Here is a 17271-nt window from a genome sequence, read left to right on the forward strand (position 1 = left end):
TCAAGAGGCAGATCAGGTGGTCTGGTATTCCCATCTCTTTCAGAATTTTCCACAGTTTATTGTGATCCACACAGTCAAAGGCTTTGACATAGTCAATAAAGCAGAAATAGATGTTTTTCTGGAACTCTCTTGCTTTTTCCATGATCCAGCGGATGTTGGCAATTTGATCTCTGGTTCCTCTGCCTTTTCTAAAACCAGCTTGAACATCAGGAAGTTCACTGTTCACATATTGCTGAAGCCTGGCTTGGAGAATTTTGAGCATTACTTTACTAGCGTGTGAGATGAGTGCAATTGTGTGGTAGTTTTGTTTAAGCTAGTGTTATTTTGTGGTTGTTTCCCCCTGCTTCTTGCAGCCAAATCTGATCCTAATACAATAATCAAAAAAGAAGCAAGACTTAAAAACAGTATTATTTGGCCATACTTGACGGTTTGTGGGATCTTAGTTCCCCAGCTAGGGATGGAACTCAGGCTGGCAATGAAAGCACTAAACCCTAACCACGGGACTGCTGGGGAATTCCCTACAAACTTGTTTTTAAAAGTCTACTTTCATAGATCAGCAATTCAACTAGTTTTAAGGTTGCACATATTGTATTGTATATTCTGTAGGAAATTTAGAGGGACAGAGCTTGCAAAATCTGTTGAAATTACACTGAAAATTCAAGATGTAACGTCTTTAAAGGAGACAGGAAGAGACCTGACTGTAAGAAAAAGAAAAATCTGGATGCACGGTTAAAGCATCAGGATAGAATCAGAAGACTAGTCAGTTGTTTTGGTAACCATGGCTAACAGTACTCGTTGGTAGCCTCGGACAATTAACTTCACCTTTCTAGGCTTCCATTTCTGAGTGGTTGTTGTTGTTCAGTGGCTAAGTCATGTCCGACTCTTTGCGACCCCATGGACTGCATGCAGCATGTGTGCTTCCCTGTCCTTCACTATCTCCCGGAGTTTGCTCAAACTCATGTCCATTGAGCCGGTGATGCCATCCAACCATCTCATCCTCTGTCGTCCCCATTTCCTCCTGCCTTCAATCTTTCCCAGCATCAGGGTCTTTTCCAATGAGTCGACTCTTCGCATCAGGCTGCCAAAGCATTGGAGCTACAGCTTCAGCAACAGTCCTTCCAAAGAAAATTCAGGGTTGATTTTCTTTAGGATGGACTGGTTGGATCTCTTTGCAGTCCAAGGGACTCTCAAGAGTCTTCTCCAACACCACGGGTTCAAAAGCATCATTTCTGAGTGGTGGGGATTAGAAAAGGACATCTCTACAGGCCGCAGTTTCCAGAGAATCCTTCAGGACCACGTGCCCTACACTTGGCCAACGCCGAAGGGCCTATAGGCAAAGAGAGCCCCTGCCCCCGGGTCCGGGATACCCTCTGCACGCGATCTCACGGATGCTACAATTGGAAGTTCCTGAGCAGAGACGCAGCGGGGTTGCCACCCAGAAGCAGACCTCGGGACCGGTCTTGTCTACGCATCCGCGAATCAGAGGACTCGGACCCTGGCGGGCGGCGCCCTAGCTCAGACCCCTGGCGTCAGGACCCGCCCCCGGAGCCCAGCCCCCGAGCCCCGCCCCGCCCCGGCCGGCCACTTGCTGCGCGCAGATTGGCTGCCGCGGTGCGCACGGCGCCGCGCCCCGCCCTGCCGGCGCCCTCAGCCTAGCGCCGGTCGAGCGCTCCCCTCCCGGGGCTGAGGTGGCGCGGAAGACGCCGGCTCGGCCGCGGCGTGGCCGCCTCCGCCTCTGCGTGTGAGCCCAGGGGGTCGGCGTGGGCGTCGGGGAAGCCGGGTGAGTGCTGGCGGCCAGTTTCGGGGGCGCGCGAGGGGACCAGCGCCCGCCTCCGAGGCGCAGGGAGGCACCCTTGGCCCGCCCGGGGCCTCCCCGGTGCGCGGCGCCGCCGCCGGGCGTATCGGGGTCCGTGGGGCGTCGGGGCGACGCCGCCCCCTTCCTCACCAGCCCGCTCCGGCGACCGTGGCCGGCGCTCGGGGGTCGGGGTCTGGGAGAGCCGCGATCTCTCGTCGTCGGGTTGGTTGCCCTGAAAGGTTTCCATCTCGGAACTGTCGGCTTTCCGGCGTTGCGGGGAAGGGGAAAGAGGTGCGCCGGCGCGGGGCCCCGGGCCCCTCAGGGGCTTCGTCGCCCCTCTTCGCGTTGGCTCTGAACCCTTCCTTGCTGAGAATGTGGTCCGTGTTGAGTGGACTTTTCCGACTCTGTACAGAGGTGTGGCGTGGAGATGGAGGAGGATGGACATTCTTTGGAGGATTGATCGTACAGGGTTGGGTGTCCTTTGAGAAACAGAGCAGCTCGTGTCGCAAAGGTAGTTGCACTGGGGACGGCCGTTCTCGTTTTTAAGCAATAAATTGACTCTCCAGTTAATCATGGGAAGGTGCTTAACTTGAAAGGTAAGTACGTGACCTAAAGCCAAAGCGCTGATGATGAGAGGCACTGTTCTCGCTCCCGCCCCGTTGCTGACGCTGTGTGTGTGTGTGTGTGTGTGTGTTGGGGAAGGATTGTTGGGGAAGGATTCAAGCCTCGTGTGTGTGTGTGTGTGTGTGTGTTGGGCAAGGATTCAAGCCTCCGATTGGAGTGAGTGTGTCGTCAGCCTTGTGCCTCTCAAAGACCTTGATTTCTCTTCGCAGTGTGCCACCTCTTCTCTCAAACTCCTCACCTACCCACACTGTAACACCCCTTAGCTTCACAATTCCCAAGCCCCGGACTCTCAGGCTTGTCACACTTCTTTTCCATCATCTTCAGACACTTGGTCATCTCTTTTTGCAAACATAGTTTTCAGACGTAGAACAAACATTAGACTTTTTTTTTTTTAAGCCGATAATACTGTTGCAAGCCTCTTTGTCCTTAAAAAGAAAACCCGGAGTTATCTTGAGTATCGGTGAGGCAGGAAAGGCTGGTTTAATGAGAGCAGGGGGAGGGCGCAGTGTTCCTGTTCCGGAGACGCGCTTTCCCCACCTCCATCCTCCTCCGCCCACTAGGATTAGGGCAGCCCTAACTGGCTGGTCATTTCTGAATTCACTTCTGGACTCCAGGGTGAAGAATTTATCTTATTTTATCATTATCAACTCCTTTAAACGATTACCGTAATACATTCAGGTTGTGAACTTTTTTTTTTTTTTAACATTACAGAAGAACATCAAGTGAAAAATTGAAACCAGGGAATTTCCTGGCAGTCCAGTGGTTAGAGCTCTGCGCTTCCCCTGCAGGGAGCAGGGATTCTCTTCCTGGTCTAAGAGCTAAGATCTCAAGTGCCAAAAAAAAAAAAGAAAAGAAAAGAAAAAAAAAAGAAACAGCACAGAAGTGTATCAAGTAAAAGGTTAGCATAAATTAGAACTCCTTGTTTCTTTACTTTGCACCCTCAATTCCAGTCCATAGGAGGTGATGTGCTGTGTTAAGTCACCTCAGTCTTGTCCAACTCTTTGTGAGCCAATGGACCATAGCCCACAGGCTCCTCTGTCCCTGGGATTCTCCAGGAAAGAATACTGGAGTGGGTTGCTCTGCCCTCCTCCAGGGGATCTTCCCAACCCAGGGATCGAACCTGCAACTCTTACATCTCGTCCATTGGCAGGCAGGTTCTTTGCCAGTGGTGCTACCTGGGAAGCCCCAGGAGGGGATAGTACCATGATACTGTTGGGCAACCTACTTAATATAAGGACAGAATCATATCATTGTGGATATGCCTCATTTTAAAAATGCTGTAAAGCACGCCACTGTCTAGAAGTACTTTAATATATTTTATTGGCCCCTTATTGATGGATGTTTTGATTGTTTCTGAGTTTTAGCCATTAAAAGATTTACTACGTGAGTATCTTTGAAAATTGTAGGATAAGTCTCAGATAGTTTAAACGGATTATTGTATTTTAGAGTATAATTTTCATGCTCTTTTCATGTGGAATCTTTTTGTAATTTGAAGGACTTTACAATTTAAAGACAGTAGCTAGGCAAAACTAATACAATATTGTAAAGTTTAAAAATAAAATAAAATTTAAAAAAAGAAAAAAAACTAAAGACCGTAGCTAATTTGTTTGATTTAAATGCATTTCTTAGTATCTGTGTGTCTTTTAGTATTTAGAGACTGGATCAAAAAATTTGTTGAGTACCGAATTAGATAATGGTGAATTTTTTAACCTTGTTGCCACATAGTGGTGTTGACTTTAAGGTTATATTGACTCACTTGATTGGCTTAGTAGAAATGAATAGAGGGCCCTGAGGAAGGGAAAATGTGAACAGGTATGTTGTGTAGTACCCTCCTGTGGTAATCCCCCTGGAATATACAGCAGTAACTGGAATTCTTATTCTCTTTTGAAATAACTTCCTTTTGTTGTAAAAGGTATCTCGGGTATGGAGAATGTTGTGGGGAATAAATACTGTTGCAGTGATCAGCACTGTATCTACAACCACATTAAGAAAGGAGACATTTACATCTTTCTTCCAGAGGGAGCCTCTGTCGTGCTAGAAGTTAATCTTTCTCTTGCTTTATCAAATAAGCATTACACACAAATCCATAAATATACACATATATGTATATGTACACACATGTAAATGTTTACATGTTTTAAACAGTATATTTAGTTTTGAGTGAATAGTGTTAAAAACATATTACATACAAATAGCATGTTTCAAAGTTTTATTTTACTGTTACTGAGAGTGCTGCCAAGAATAGGTTTTTTAAGAGCACTTAAGAAACAGATATCTATGTAGTCCCTAGAGAAAGGACTGTCTCAATAAAAGTGCTGGGTTGGATATAATTGGTTAATGTTCCAGAGGGCAACAAAATCGTAATACCTTTGTGATGAATCATTTCTACAAGGCTATAATGATCATACCTTATTAATTTTTGCAGTTAAGCACAAACCTTATAGGATGATAAACTGTGTCTTTATTAACAGTGGATTGTTCATTAAATAAACTGAGATAAGGAAATTATTTCCCCAAGAGCCCAGATGAGGTCCTAACAGGCTTATTAAAAAAAATGCTAGTGCTTTCTCCCTTTGAGATTAAAATTTTGTTTCGTAATTGCGAGCACAATGCTGACCATGTAAGGAAAGGACAGGATTTATTGTCACTTTGAACGTTTCCAGGAAAAATGAGGGAGACAGAACGGCTTCAGCTTCCTTGACTTTTCCCCACAGGAGCCCTTTCTGAAGGGGTCAGTGGACAGTGTTCTGGGTGAGTCTTGGGAGACGTTTACTACGGTCTCAGGGGATCTGGGAGGCTTTAATGTGAAGCGAACACTGGAAGGACAGCAGAGATACGGTCAGAGGGCGTGGCCGGCTCTCTGTGGCCTCCCTGCAGTTACCAGGGTAGGTCAAAGCAGAACCTTCTGTCAGGGAAGTGCATGTCCTTTGCTGATGCTGGCTGCAGGACTCCGAAAGAGAACAGGAACTGCCTCAGTGTATGATCATGATCCAGCCAAGCCCAGCTGAGGACGGATTAGTAGGAGTCTGGGCCAGGTTCACGGCATTCAGTCCTCAAGTGAAAAAGCTGGCGGAGCAGTGGGACCTCGCTTCATTCCAGCAGGTTGTCCGAGTCTGGGGGCCCTGCGGGGCTCTCGTCAGCTCTCCTGTGTGGGGATCTTTCCTGTATTCTCTTTTGTTGCTTTTCACTCACTCTGATGGCACTCAGACAGCAGTAGTCTCCTGACAAGGAGAATTATGATTCCTGATCCTTTGTGAACCTTTTTTTGTTGTTTGTTTGTGTTTTAATTTCCGCAGACTGTTCTCTGCTTTGACTTCAGTGGTTTGGCGGCTTCCCTAATGGCTCCGTGGGTAAAGAATCTGCCTGCAATGCAGGAGATGCAGGTTCGATCCCTGTGTCAGGAAGATCCCCTGGAGAAGGAAGTGGCAACCCCCTCTAGTACTCTTGCTTGGAAAATTCCATGGACAGAGGAGCCTGGAGGTCTACAGTCCATGGGATCTCAAAGAGTCAGACATAACTAAGCACACACACACACACACATTTTCTGCTTTGACTTCAATGATTTGAAATTTAAAATAGTCTGTCTTAGTGTGGGTCTATTTTCATCCATTATTTTGAGTATCTGATGGGCCCTTTAAATCAGAAAATACAGTTCTTCCTATTCTGGAGAAGTTTTCCTGAATATTTTGTTATTTTTCTCCCTCATGTTTTCTCTGTAGTTCCTCCTGAAACACCTGTTACTTGGATGTGAGCCTTGTAAAGGTCTTCTCATTTTCTTACCTGTTTTCTTCTGTTTTCCATCTACTTACGGCTAGATTTTCTTAACTTTTACTTCCCAAACTTTATATTTGGATTTAAGAAAACCCCATGGTTATACTTTTAATATTCAAAGGCTATTTTTTAGTCTCTGAGTGTTCCTTACGATAACATGCTGTTCTTGCTTTAAGATGCAGTATGTTCTCTTGTTTCTGAGGTTGTAATGATTTTAAGTTTCCCTTCTCTGCGTAGCTTTCCAGACTCCTGTCTGGAAGGGATCTAGCTTCAGTCTCCTGCACCAGAACAGAGGAATGGCAAACTTCTGTCCAGTTTTCAGGATGATGCCTGAGTCTGCCATTGTGCATGGTATCCCTCAGTCCAGAAGGCCAGATGTGGGGGAAAACCTCAGACTTCTATCTGGATATGGATGAGGCAGTTGCCAGGCCATGGAGGGCATGGCAACCCACTCCAGCATTCTTGCCTGGAGAATCCCCACAGACAGAAGAGCCTGGCGGGCTACAGTTTGTAGGATCGCAAAGGGCCAGACATGACTGAAAGACCGAGCAAAGAGAAAAGGGACAGGTTCTGGGCCCTAACTTGTTTTCCTGCCTCCCTCAAGTCTTTACCGTGTTGGTTCTCAGCTTTCCCTGCTACTGGCTTGGACGTCCAGCTTTCTTGGGCATGCTCAGTCAGTGACCATGGTCCATCTGCTTTGCAACTTTCAAAATTTTACTGCTCTTGTCTCTTCTGTTCTCATCATTGTGTTCACGACTCCTTTTACTGATTGCAGTTTTTAGTGATGTTTCAGGAGGGAGCAAAATGAGATGCTTGGATACATCTTCACCCAAAGATAGTAATAGTTGTTTTTGACCAAGTGGTAACTGAAACTCCAATACTTTGGCCACCTGACGCGAAGAGCTGACTTATTTGAAAAGACCCTGATGCTGGGAAAGATTGAAGGCAGGAGGAGAAGGGGACGACAGAGGATGAGATGGTTGGATGGCATCACTGACTCAATGGACATGAGTTTAGGTGGACTCCAGGAGTTGGTGATGGACAGGGAGGCCTGGTGTGTTGCAGTTCATGGGGTCGCAAAGATTGGACACGACTGAGCTACTGAACTGAATGGCAGTACTGCCATAAACAGAAGGCCGTCTTCAAAGCGGTCCTACGTTTGTGATGTTTGTGAACCCTCTTCTTGGTGGGTAGTGGTTGATAGCATTGAGTGAGCCCAGTGTTCTGGCCTGTCTTTTTAATTCTCACTTATCGAGGGACGTGCTGTCATATCCCCAGTTTACACATCAGAAGACCAAAACCTAGGGATATTTAAAGCTTGAACAGTTGTGGACTCCGCAGGGGAATGAGGGGGTAAGACAAATGGAGAGTAGCATTGGCATATATGCGCCATCATGTTTAAAATAGACAGCTAGTGGGAACCCGCTGCATAGCGCTGGGAGCTCAGCTTGGTGCTCCGTGATGACCCAGAGGGTGGGCTGGGGATGGGGAGCTTCAGGAGGGAGGGAGTATATGTATGCTTATAGCTGATTGCCATTGCTGTACAACAGAAATCAACACATTGCAAAACGATTATCCTCCAATTAAAAAAAAAAAAGCCTGAACAGTGCCAGTCACATAGCAACTATTCCATTAAAAATGGAATTAAATGAGCCTGGCCAGGAAGGCACAGCTGGGAAGAGGCTGATGTAGGCGAGGGCCCAGGCTGGTGCTCACTCCATGGACTGTACTTTCAGCTGCCTGGGTGGTGGCTGGCGCTGGAGGAGGGTAATTGGTGTCTAGGCGTCTACTTCCTTTGTGCCCTTTGCAACATTCTTACTCAGGTCTTTACCTGCCCATTACTGTTTGCCAGGTGGGTTCCCTTTCACCTACTTGGGTTCAGAGCTGTGACCCAGGGCCAGTTTCCCTGAACAGGGGAGGAGAGCATTTTCTGAGCAATCTCAGAGGACTCAAAGATTCCCAGGCAGGGCTCCTGCGGGGAAACCTGGGTAAAGGTGGCTTCCGAGAGTGAGTGATGTTTTCCTGTGGCTAGATCAGCTCTGGGGTTGTGTAGCAGTCATCTTACTTAGGTAGCAACTCATGATTATCTGCCACTCTATTTTTTTCCAGCTTTTTATTATAAAAAATTTTTAAACATACAGAAAAATTGAACAAAAGATTTAACATTTTGCCATATTTGTCTCATTTTTTTCTTTTTCTTTGCTGAACCATTTGCTCATATGTTGCTGACACTGACACCTCACCCCCAAATAGTAAGCAAGCATCTCCTAACAAGGTCATTCTCTTTACATAACCACAATTCTGTAATGTTCTGTGACCTGTATTCTGATTTCCCCAGTTGGCCCAGAGTGCCTTAAAAGTTTTTTTTTTTTGAAATGAGGACCAGTAATGGCTTACACATTTCACTTGGTTGGTTAATTGTATTTTTTGTCATAGATGAGTTTAATGGTGAAATCTTTTGAACCTTCTAGCTCGTATTGCTTTTGGCGACTACTTCATGACTGGAAATATGATGGTTCTCAGAATCTTCGAAATGGAGGGGACCCTTGATGTCATCTGGTTCAGTTATTTCCGAACTTGGCTTCTGTGTGTCCTAAAAGTTGAATTGGGAGTGTGTCTGTAGACAAAGAGATGAAGAGCCATTCCAAGGACACAGATATATAGAAATAGATACAGAAATATATACATGAATATATTGAAAATATCTAACAGTTTGCCTAACAGTAGTGTTTGGTAAGTATTGGCTGTCTTCTCCCTTTTATTTCTTTGTGACTGGAGTGAAGAGTGCCTCAGGATAGTAGGAGATAAGGAAGCTATATTAGGGAGAGACTGTAAGTATCCTGTGTCATTTGGCTTTATCTTGAGCCATTGAAAGTTTTACAATAAAAGGCATGATCCCACCTGAGTTTGTTTTTAAACTACTTTTTTTTTCCTTGACTGTGCCGCACGGCTTATTAGATCTTAATTCCCCAGCAAGGGAGCAAAACCATGCCCAAGTGGAAGCAGGGAGTCTTAACCACTAGGCTTCCAGGGAAGTCCCCCCAATTTGAGTTTTAGAAAGTTCTGGCAGAAAATGGACTTGAGAAAGCACAGAGGATGGTTTTAAGAACTGATATGCTTAAATATATTGTCATGGCAAGATTTTATTTCCTTCACTGAAATAATGCTTTTTATTACCAGTGTTTACAAATTATCAATTTAAATAAATCTAGGGCTTCCCTGGTGGCTCAGAGGTTAAAATGTCTGCCTCCAATGCGGGAGACCCGGGTTTGATCCCTGGGTCGGGAAGATCCCCTGGAGAAGGAAATGGTAACCCACTCCAGCATTCTTGCCTGGAGAATCCCATGGACGGAGAAGCCTGGTAGGCTACAGTCCACGGGGTCACAAAGAGTCGGACACGACTGAGCGACTTCACCTTCAGGTATAAAGTAGACTCTTCTTTTTTTGGTGACAGGATAATGAGACATGTATTGCATTTCAGAGTTTGAAAGACAGAATATTTAGATTCAGTCATTCAAGTATTGGAGTGCCTTCTTTATGCCATGTACTGTACTAAGCTCTGGGAGAACCACAGTGAGCAAAAACGGATGTGGGTGTCCTTTGTGGAGCTTACTTTCTTCAGAGGGAGGTAGGTATTGATCACATAGAAGATTAATACTGAAATGCTAGGGGAATTAGATCTGGCCATGGAGTCAGGAGAGCATGGAAGCCGTTATCATCATCCACTTGGATTATTTCAACAACCTTTTAACTGGTTTCGCTCCTTCCACTCTTCCCCCGGCAGTCTGTTCTCCCCACAACAGCCTAAGGGATGCTTTTAAATGTTTGGCAGACTTCTCAGACTCCCTTGCTGCTGCTAAGTCGCTTCAATCGTGTCCTACTCCTAGCGACCCCATGGACTGCAGCCTGCCAGCCTCCTCTGTCCATGGGATTCGCCAGGCAGGAGTACTGGAGTGGGTTGCTATTGCCTTCTCCCTTAGGGCTCCCAATTTTAATCAGTAAAGACGAAAGTTCTCACAGTAGCCTGTGAGGCTACCCTGTTACCTCTCTGGTCTACTTTCCCAGCTCACTGACTCCATTGCAACCTCGCCTGCTTCCGTGTTGCTCCTTGAATAACCCGTCCTGCCCTGGGGCCTCTGCCTTGCTGTTGTTCTGTCTGATACTCACGAGGCTAACTCCATGCCTTCAGGTGTCATCTTTTCAAGGGGGCCTACCTTGTCCACCAGTTTGACCTTTCAGTTGGCCCCACTCTCGTCCACACTCCCAGTGCTCCTAGTCTGCTTTGTTTCCCGCATGGCATTTATCATTTTCTAGATCAGATCAGATCAGTCGCTCAGTCGTGTCCGACTCTTTGCGACCCCATGAATCGCAGCACGCCAGGCCTCCCTGTCCATCACCAGCTCCCGGAGTTCACTCAGACTCACGTCCATCGAGTCAGTGATGCCATCCAGCCATCTCATCCTCTGTCATCCCCTTCTCCTCCTGCCCCCAATCTCTCCCAGCATCAGAGTCTTTTCCAATGAGTCAACTCTTCGCATGAGGTGGCCAAAGTACTGGAGTTTCAGCTTTAGCATCATTCCTTCCAAAGAAATCCCAGGGCTGATCTCCTTCAGAATGGACTGGTTGGATCTCCTTGCAGTTCAACGGACTCTCAAGAGTCTTCTTCAACACCACAGTTCAAAAGCATCAATTCTTCTGTGCTCAGCTTTCTTTATAGTCCAACTCTCACATCCATACATGACTACTGGAAAAACCATAGCCTTGACTAGAAGGACCTTTGTTGGCAAAGTAATGTCTCTGCTTTGTAATATGTTATCTAGGTTGGTCATAACTTTCCTTCCAAGGAGTAAGCGTCTTTTAATTTCATGGCTGCAGTCACCATCTGCAGTGATTTTGGAGCCCAGAAAAATAAAGTCTGACACTGTTTCCACTGTTTCCCCATCTATTTCCCATGAAGTGGTGGGACCGGATGCCATGATCTTCGTTTTCTGAATATTGAGCTGTAAGCCAACTTTTTCACTCTCCACTTTCACTTTCATCAAGAAGCTTTTGAGTTCCTCTTCACTTTCTGCCATAAGGGTGGTGTCATCTGCATATGTGAGGTTATTGATATTTCTCCCAGCAATCTTGATTCCAGCTTGTGCTTCTTCCAGTCCAGCGTTTCTCATGGTGTACTCTGCATATAAGGTAAATAAACAGGGTGACAATATACAGCCTTGACGTACTCCCTTTCCTATTTGGAACCAGTCTGTTGTTCCATGTCCAGTTCTAACTGTTGCTTCCTGACCTGCATACAAATTTCTCAAGAGGCAGATCAAGTGGTCTGGTATTCCCATCTCTTTCAGGATTTTCCACAGTTTATTGTGATCCACACAGTCAAAGGCTTTGGCATAGTCAATAAAGCAGAAATAGATGTTTTTCTGGAACTCTCTTGCTTTTTCCATGATCCAGCGGATGTTGGCAATTTGATCTCTGGTTCCTCTGCCTTTTCTAAAACCAGCTTGAACATCAGGAAGTTCACTGTTCACGTATTGCTGAAGCCTGGCTTGGAGAATTTTGAGCATTACTTTACTAGCGTGTGAGGTGTGTGCAATTACGTTTATTGTGTCGTTCCCATCTCCCTTCTTTCGCACTGCCAAAGCTCCACATGGCCAGTGCTTTTTATCTTCTCATTCTTGTATCTTAAGTGTCCACAGCAGGGCCTGGCATGTAGCCGGCACTCCTTAAATAAACCTTGAATGAATGAAAGGAAAGCTGATGTTTGAGTGGAGAAGTCACAACTAAGGGGACATCTGGCATCATGAGTAGGAGTTAACCAGGTGAGCTGGGGGTGGAAAGGTAGGTTTCACGCGGAGAGGATGTGGTTTATATGGGGTGATTCAGCAAGTGTAAGGCACTACAAGAAAAACGAGGATCATTGGGAGAGAGAGGAGAAACTATTTCAAGAGCAGCTTGAGGAGAAAAAGTGCTGGGCCGTGCTACAGCGTCTTTGTCTTTAGAAATGGAAAGACGGTGAAAGGTTTTAAGCAGGGAGGAGATGCCAGCTTTGTGCCTTTTAAAAGCAACAACAACATTCTAGCTGTGGTATGGGGAACATATTGATGAGGGCACGATGGGTGAGGCTGGATCAGTTGGGTACCTGTTGTCATGGGACAGGTGGGAGAGGGACCTCTCTCCATCACTCAGGTGATGGTGCTGGAAGGGAGACGTGGAGAAGTTAGACTTGAGAGAGTTAAGTGAAAGTTGCTCAGTCATGTCCAACACATTGCAACGCCATAGACTATACAGTCCATGGAATTCTCTAGGCCGGAATACTGGAGTGGGTAGCCTTTCCCTTCTCCAGGGGATCTTCCCAACCCAGGGATCAAACCCAGGTCTCCCACATCACAGGCGAATTCTTCACCAGCTGAGCCACAGGGAAGCCCTGAGAGAGTTAAAGGAGGCACGATCAGGTAAGGGATGTGAGAGGTAAGAAAGAAGTAAAGAGGAAGACACCTGAATTTCTGGCTTATGTAATCGAATGACTGGTGATTCATTAATTGTGAGAATACTGGAATAGGATCAGATTTGGAGGAGGGGACCATGCATTTGAATTTGTGTTTGGACCTGCTGATTTTGAAGTGACTGAGACAGCCAGAGGGTGTCAGGCAAGTAGTTGGATGTATGGAAACGTAGATCTGTGAACCAACTGCATAGGGACGCAGTATAGGGAAGGTTCACCATTTTGCATAATTCATGTTTTGAATAATTAAAAGTTGTTAAGGATATTACTGGGGCAAATTGTATAGCTACAGGATTAGAGTCTCCTTAGAAACCTAAGCTCCCTGTCCTTTACTTTGGCTTTTAGCTTTAAATCTTTTACCAAAATTGATGCTACTTCCTAAATTTTATTTCTGTTTAATAGATGATTTATAGGTGAGAAGGCAAAGAAGCATCCTGAGATTAAGTATGTAAAATGTCTTTTCCAAAAGTGCTTTAGCTCTCTGAATAATTCATTCTGTTGGATCTTAAGGCCTATAAAATATTCACACTGTGAGTGCCCAGAAACCAGGTTTGTAGCAACCCAAGAAGAGAGCTTGTATTCTCCAGACTCGCTTGGCAAGATTTGAATCAACAGTAATCACACTGTCATTGTGGATCTCATTGGATGGCTTTCTTCTATTTCTGGGTGGTCACAGGGTTCCTGTAAATTGGGGCCCTTTCTCTTCCATCTTGTTTTTCTTGCTCTCTTCACCACAGGCAGTAGGATAGTAACTTTCTGCTCAAGAAACCAGAAATGAGAGGAATGCTGTGAATCTCTCTGGCGTAGGTACAGTGTAATGGTCACAAAATGGGTTTTGGAATCAGATGTGAGCTTCAGTGGAATCCTGGCTTTCCTTCTTGCTAGCTGTGTGACCTTGGGCCAGTTCTTCTCTAAACCTTTTTTTAGTAATACCATAGAATCTTAGTAATTGCCTTAGAGTATTTGTGAGGAGTCAGTGGAATAGTCTGTGCAAAGAGTTCCTCCGAGGATGGAGTGGAGCTGTCTGTAACCGATAAGCACCTTGTAACTAATAGCCAGTAGTAGTCGTAGAGGTGGGGAGATGTATGTTTTACTCTGTATGACTCTTACACGTTTAGTTTGACCGCCTTGTGAAGCTTGTGGGACTTTAGCTCCCCAGCCAGGGGTTGAGCCTGGGCCCTCGGCATTTGAAAGCACAGAGCCCTAAGCGCTGGACCACCAGCGAATTCCCATAGATTTTATTTCTGTCTCTTTTGAGTCAGTTGTCTGATTATGTAGACCTACTATCTTGGACAGTATTTAAATTTTGTTAATTTCCTGATTTGGGGGTGAGGGGGTAACAGTTTGTTTTTTTTTTTTTTAATAAATTGTAACGATTTAAAAAACATCTCAGTTGATTTCTCTGCCAGTTTGTTCACCTCCTGATGATGGGTGCCAAGTTTTATTCATCTTTGTTTTTCCCACAGTACCTTGCTTGTAAGGCATGTTCTGTAAGTACTCCATACATGTTCTAGAGGAGTTTTGTGCTGGTTAAGTCCCACTGTGTGTAGTCCGCTGTGATGCCTGGCACACAGTGATGCAAGGAAGGAAGGAAGGGAGTCTCAGATGAGCACTGAGTCAGTCCTCCGCCCTCTTCCGCGTTTCCTCCTCCAGATACGCTAGCTGCGCCCATGAGTTCAGCTACCACTTAATCACTGCAAACCTCCAGCCTCTTTTTCTGTCTTAAACCACTGTTCCTCTGTGCATGTCTTTGGCACCTCTCCACCTGCAGGCCCTTCATCATTTCAAGCCCATTATGCTCAAACTCTCCCATTCTCCCTTCCCTGTTTCGGTTAGTGGTGTCTTGCCAGGCATTGAGCACCCAAACGTAGTCATTCTTAGCTCTTGCTTGCTTGTGGATAATACCATGCTAGTATTTCTCAAACAAAACCCTTTTCTTTAGCCTGTACCAGTCTGGCCTCAGTTCATATCCTTATTCTCTTTCTGTCTAGAAGGTGTCTTTAACATATTCTTTCAGTCCCTTCTCCATACTCCTGCTCCCAGAATTATCTTTCAAATCACAGCACTGATCTTGTCTTCCCTGCTTACAAGCCTCTGGCAGTTCCCTAGTTCTCAAAGCAAGGGCCTACAGACTCCGAGCTGTGGGCCAGGCCTGGTCTGCTGCTTGCTTTGTAAATTAAGTATTATTGGAATACAGGCATATGCTCATTTGTCCACATAGTGTCTGTGCTGTATAACAGCAGAGATGCATAGTCCTGGCGGAGATGGTTTGGTCTGCAAAGCCAAAAATGTGCACTCTCTGGTTCTTTACAGAAGAAGTTGGCTAATCCCTGGCTTCGAGGGTAGAGGTCAGATTTGCATAGGCTGAAAAAGTCTTCTTGATCTTGTTCCATACAGGTTAATCACCACCACCACTCTTTGAAATACCATAAACTCTACCCTGTTTTCTTGTGTGCCTACATGATTTCACATATTTTATTCCTTCTTTTTCATCTATCACATTCCTATTGTTGCTTCAAAACTCAGCCAAGTTTATTTTTCCTTTATTAAACTTCCCTCAACTCTTCCTGGCAACTCTTCTGTAACACTGTTTTTATATTTCTATTATACCGCTTTTATGTTACAGCCCATAGGTTATGTATATTTATAGCACATTTACTCTTCTGACAATGTCCCCTAAATTCTTTACGTTGATTGTGGTAATCATTTTTGTATACACAGCACCTAACATCATTTGGCAACTAGTGCAAAGATAGATGAACAAACAGATGGTAGTATGAAAGTTTGGTCAAAGGAAAGAATTTTGAATTTTGGGACTTGGGTGTATATGGAAATTGTTCAGACCATGTTTATATATTATTCAAGTATTTGTTGTTTTCTCCTCTTGCCTTTTTCAGCTGTCCTTTGGTTTCCTAAACTAACTGTTTGGAAATGAAATTTTCACAATAGAATCATTTAAAATGCCCTCTAAAAAGGGCTCATTTCTGGGAATTCCCTGGTGGTCCAGTGGTTAGGATTCCGAGCTTCCACTTAAGGGGGCATAGGTTTGATCCCTGGTTGGGGAACTATGATCCTGTATGCGGCATGGCACAGGCAAAAAAACAAAAAAAGACTCATTTCTTTTTATAAAGAGTTACCTTTTAGGAGTGGCAATAATGACTGTCTAATGTCTGTCAAGGCTATGGTTTTTCCAGTGATCATGTATGGATGTGAGAGTTGGACTGTGAAGAAAGCTGAGTGCCGAAGAACTGATGCTTTTGAACTGCAGTGTTGGAGAAGACTCTTGAGAGTCCCTTGGACTGCAAGGAGATCCAGCCAGTCCATCCTAAAGGAGATCAGTCCTGGGTGTTCATTGGAAGGACCGATGCTAAAGCTGAATGACATCACCGACTTGATAGACATGAGTTTGAGTGAACTCCGGGAGTTGGTGATGGACAGGGAGGCCTGGTGTGCTGCGATTCATGGGGTCGCAGAGTCGGACACGACTGAGCGACTGAACTGAAATGAGCTGAACTGAATGTATTAGAAAACTTCCTTTAGTTCAGTTTAATAATCTTGTTTTTTAAAAATTGCTACCAGGGTCAGTTTTATGGGAGAACATACCGGTAATTTCCTTGACCTCAAAAAAGTTTGTTTATTAAACATAGTTATAGACATAGTACATCATATAAGAGGTTTCAACAGGCAAGAAGAATCAACAATTCATAGTTTTAATTACAGTGTTAATGTTAAAAATCACTTTGCATTAAAAAAATGTAATTCATGCTCAGTGCAGCAGACTTTGAAAATAGACTAAAAAACACACACATCTTATCATCATCCATATGTAAATGATATTACGGAAGTACTGGTGTTTGTCGTTCTAGCATTTTTACACATGTGTGTGTTTATACTGCTGATTCTTTTTTCTAAAAAGGAAATAATGCAATAGATAGTTTTAATAACCTGCTTTTTTCACTTAATCATTACCATTTACTCATGCCATTCTATGTTTTTCAGAAATAAATATAAAAAAAGTTTTTTTCACATGGCATGTGGGATATTAGCTCCCCAACTAGAGATGAAACCTGCACCCCCTGCATTGGAAGCATGGGGTCTCAACCACTGGACCACCAGGGAAGTCCCTCAAAAATACTTTTTTAAATGTCTGCATTAACGCCAAAGCCTTTGACTCTGTGGATCACAACAAACTGTGGAAAATTCTTCAAGAGACGGGAATACCAGACCACACCTGACCTGCCTCCTGAGAAATCTATATGCAGGTCAAGAAGCAACAGAACTAGACATAGAAAAACAGACTGGTTCCAAATTGGGAAAGCAGTACATCAAGGCTGTATATTGTTACCCTGTTTGTTTAACTTATATGCAGAGTACGTCATGTGAAATGTTGGGCTGGATGAAGCAAAAGCTGGAATCAACATTTCCAGGAAAAATATCAATAACTTCAGATATGCAGATGATGCCTCCCTTAGGGCAGAAAGCGAAGGAGAACTAAAGAGCCTTTTGATGAAAGTGAAAGAGGAGAGTGAAAAAGTTGGCTTAAAACTCAATATTCAGAAAATGAAGGTAAAGGCATCTG

The 17271-nt window shown here is 44.6% G+C and overlaps 1 protein-coding gene across 6 annotated transcripts in view; it reads left to right on the top strand.

Moving 5' to 3' along the window:
* The first annotated feature begins 1645 nt into the window (after positions 1–1645).
* TMEM50B (transmembrane protein 50B) overlaps positions 1646–17271 on the top strand; it is a 36855-nt gene continuing 21229 nt past the window's right edge. For 3 of the 6 annotated variants that reach the window (XM_010862285.1, XM_010862283.1, XM_010862287.1), the window contains exon 1: positions 1646–1780. The gene's annotated coding sequence lies outside the window, so the exon portion shown is untranslated. Of the gene's footprint in view, positions 1781–3130; positions 3318–3551; positions 5171–17271 lie in introns of those variants that run through there. The other 3 variants (XM_010862286.1, XM_010862288.1, XM_010862284.1) reach the window with 3 other exon arrangements.

The sequence above is a fragment of the Bison bison genome, unplaced genomic scaffold (assembly GCF_000754665.1).
Source record: "Bison bison bison isolate TAMUID 2011002044 unplaced genomic scaffold, Bison_UMD1.0 scf7180017864481, whole genome shotgun sequence".
Taxonomy (NCBI): domain Eukaryota; kingdom Metazoa; phylum Chordata; class Mammalia; order Artiodactyla; family Bovidae; genus Bison; species Bison bison.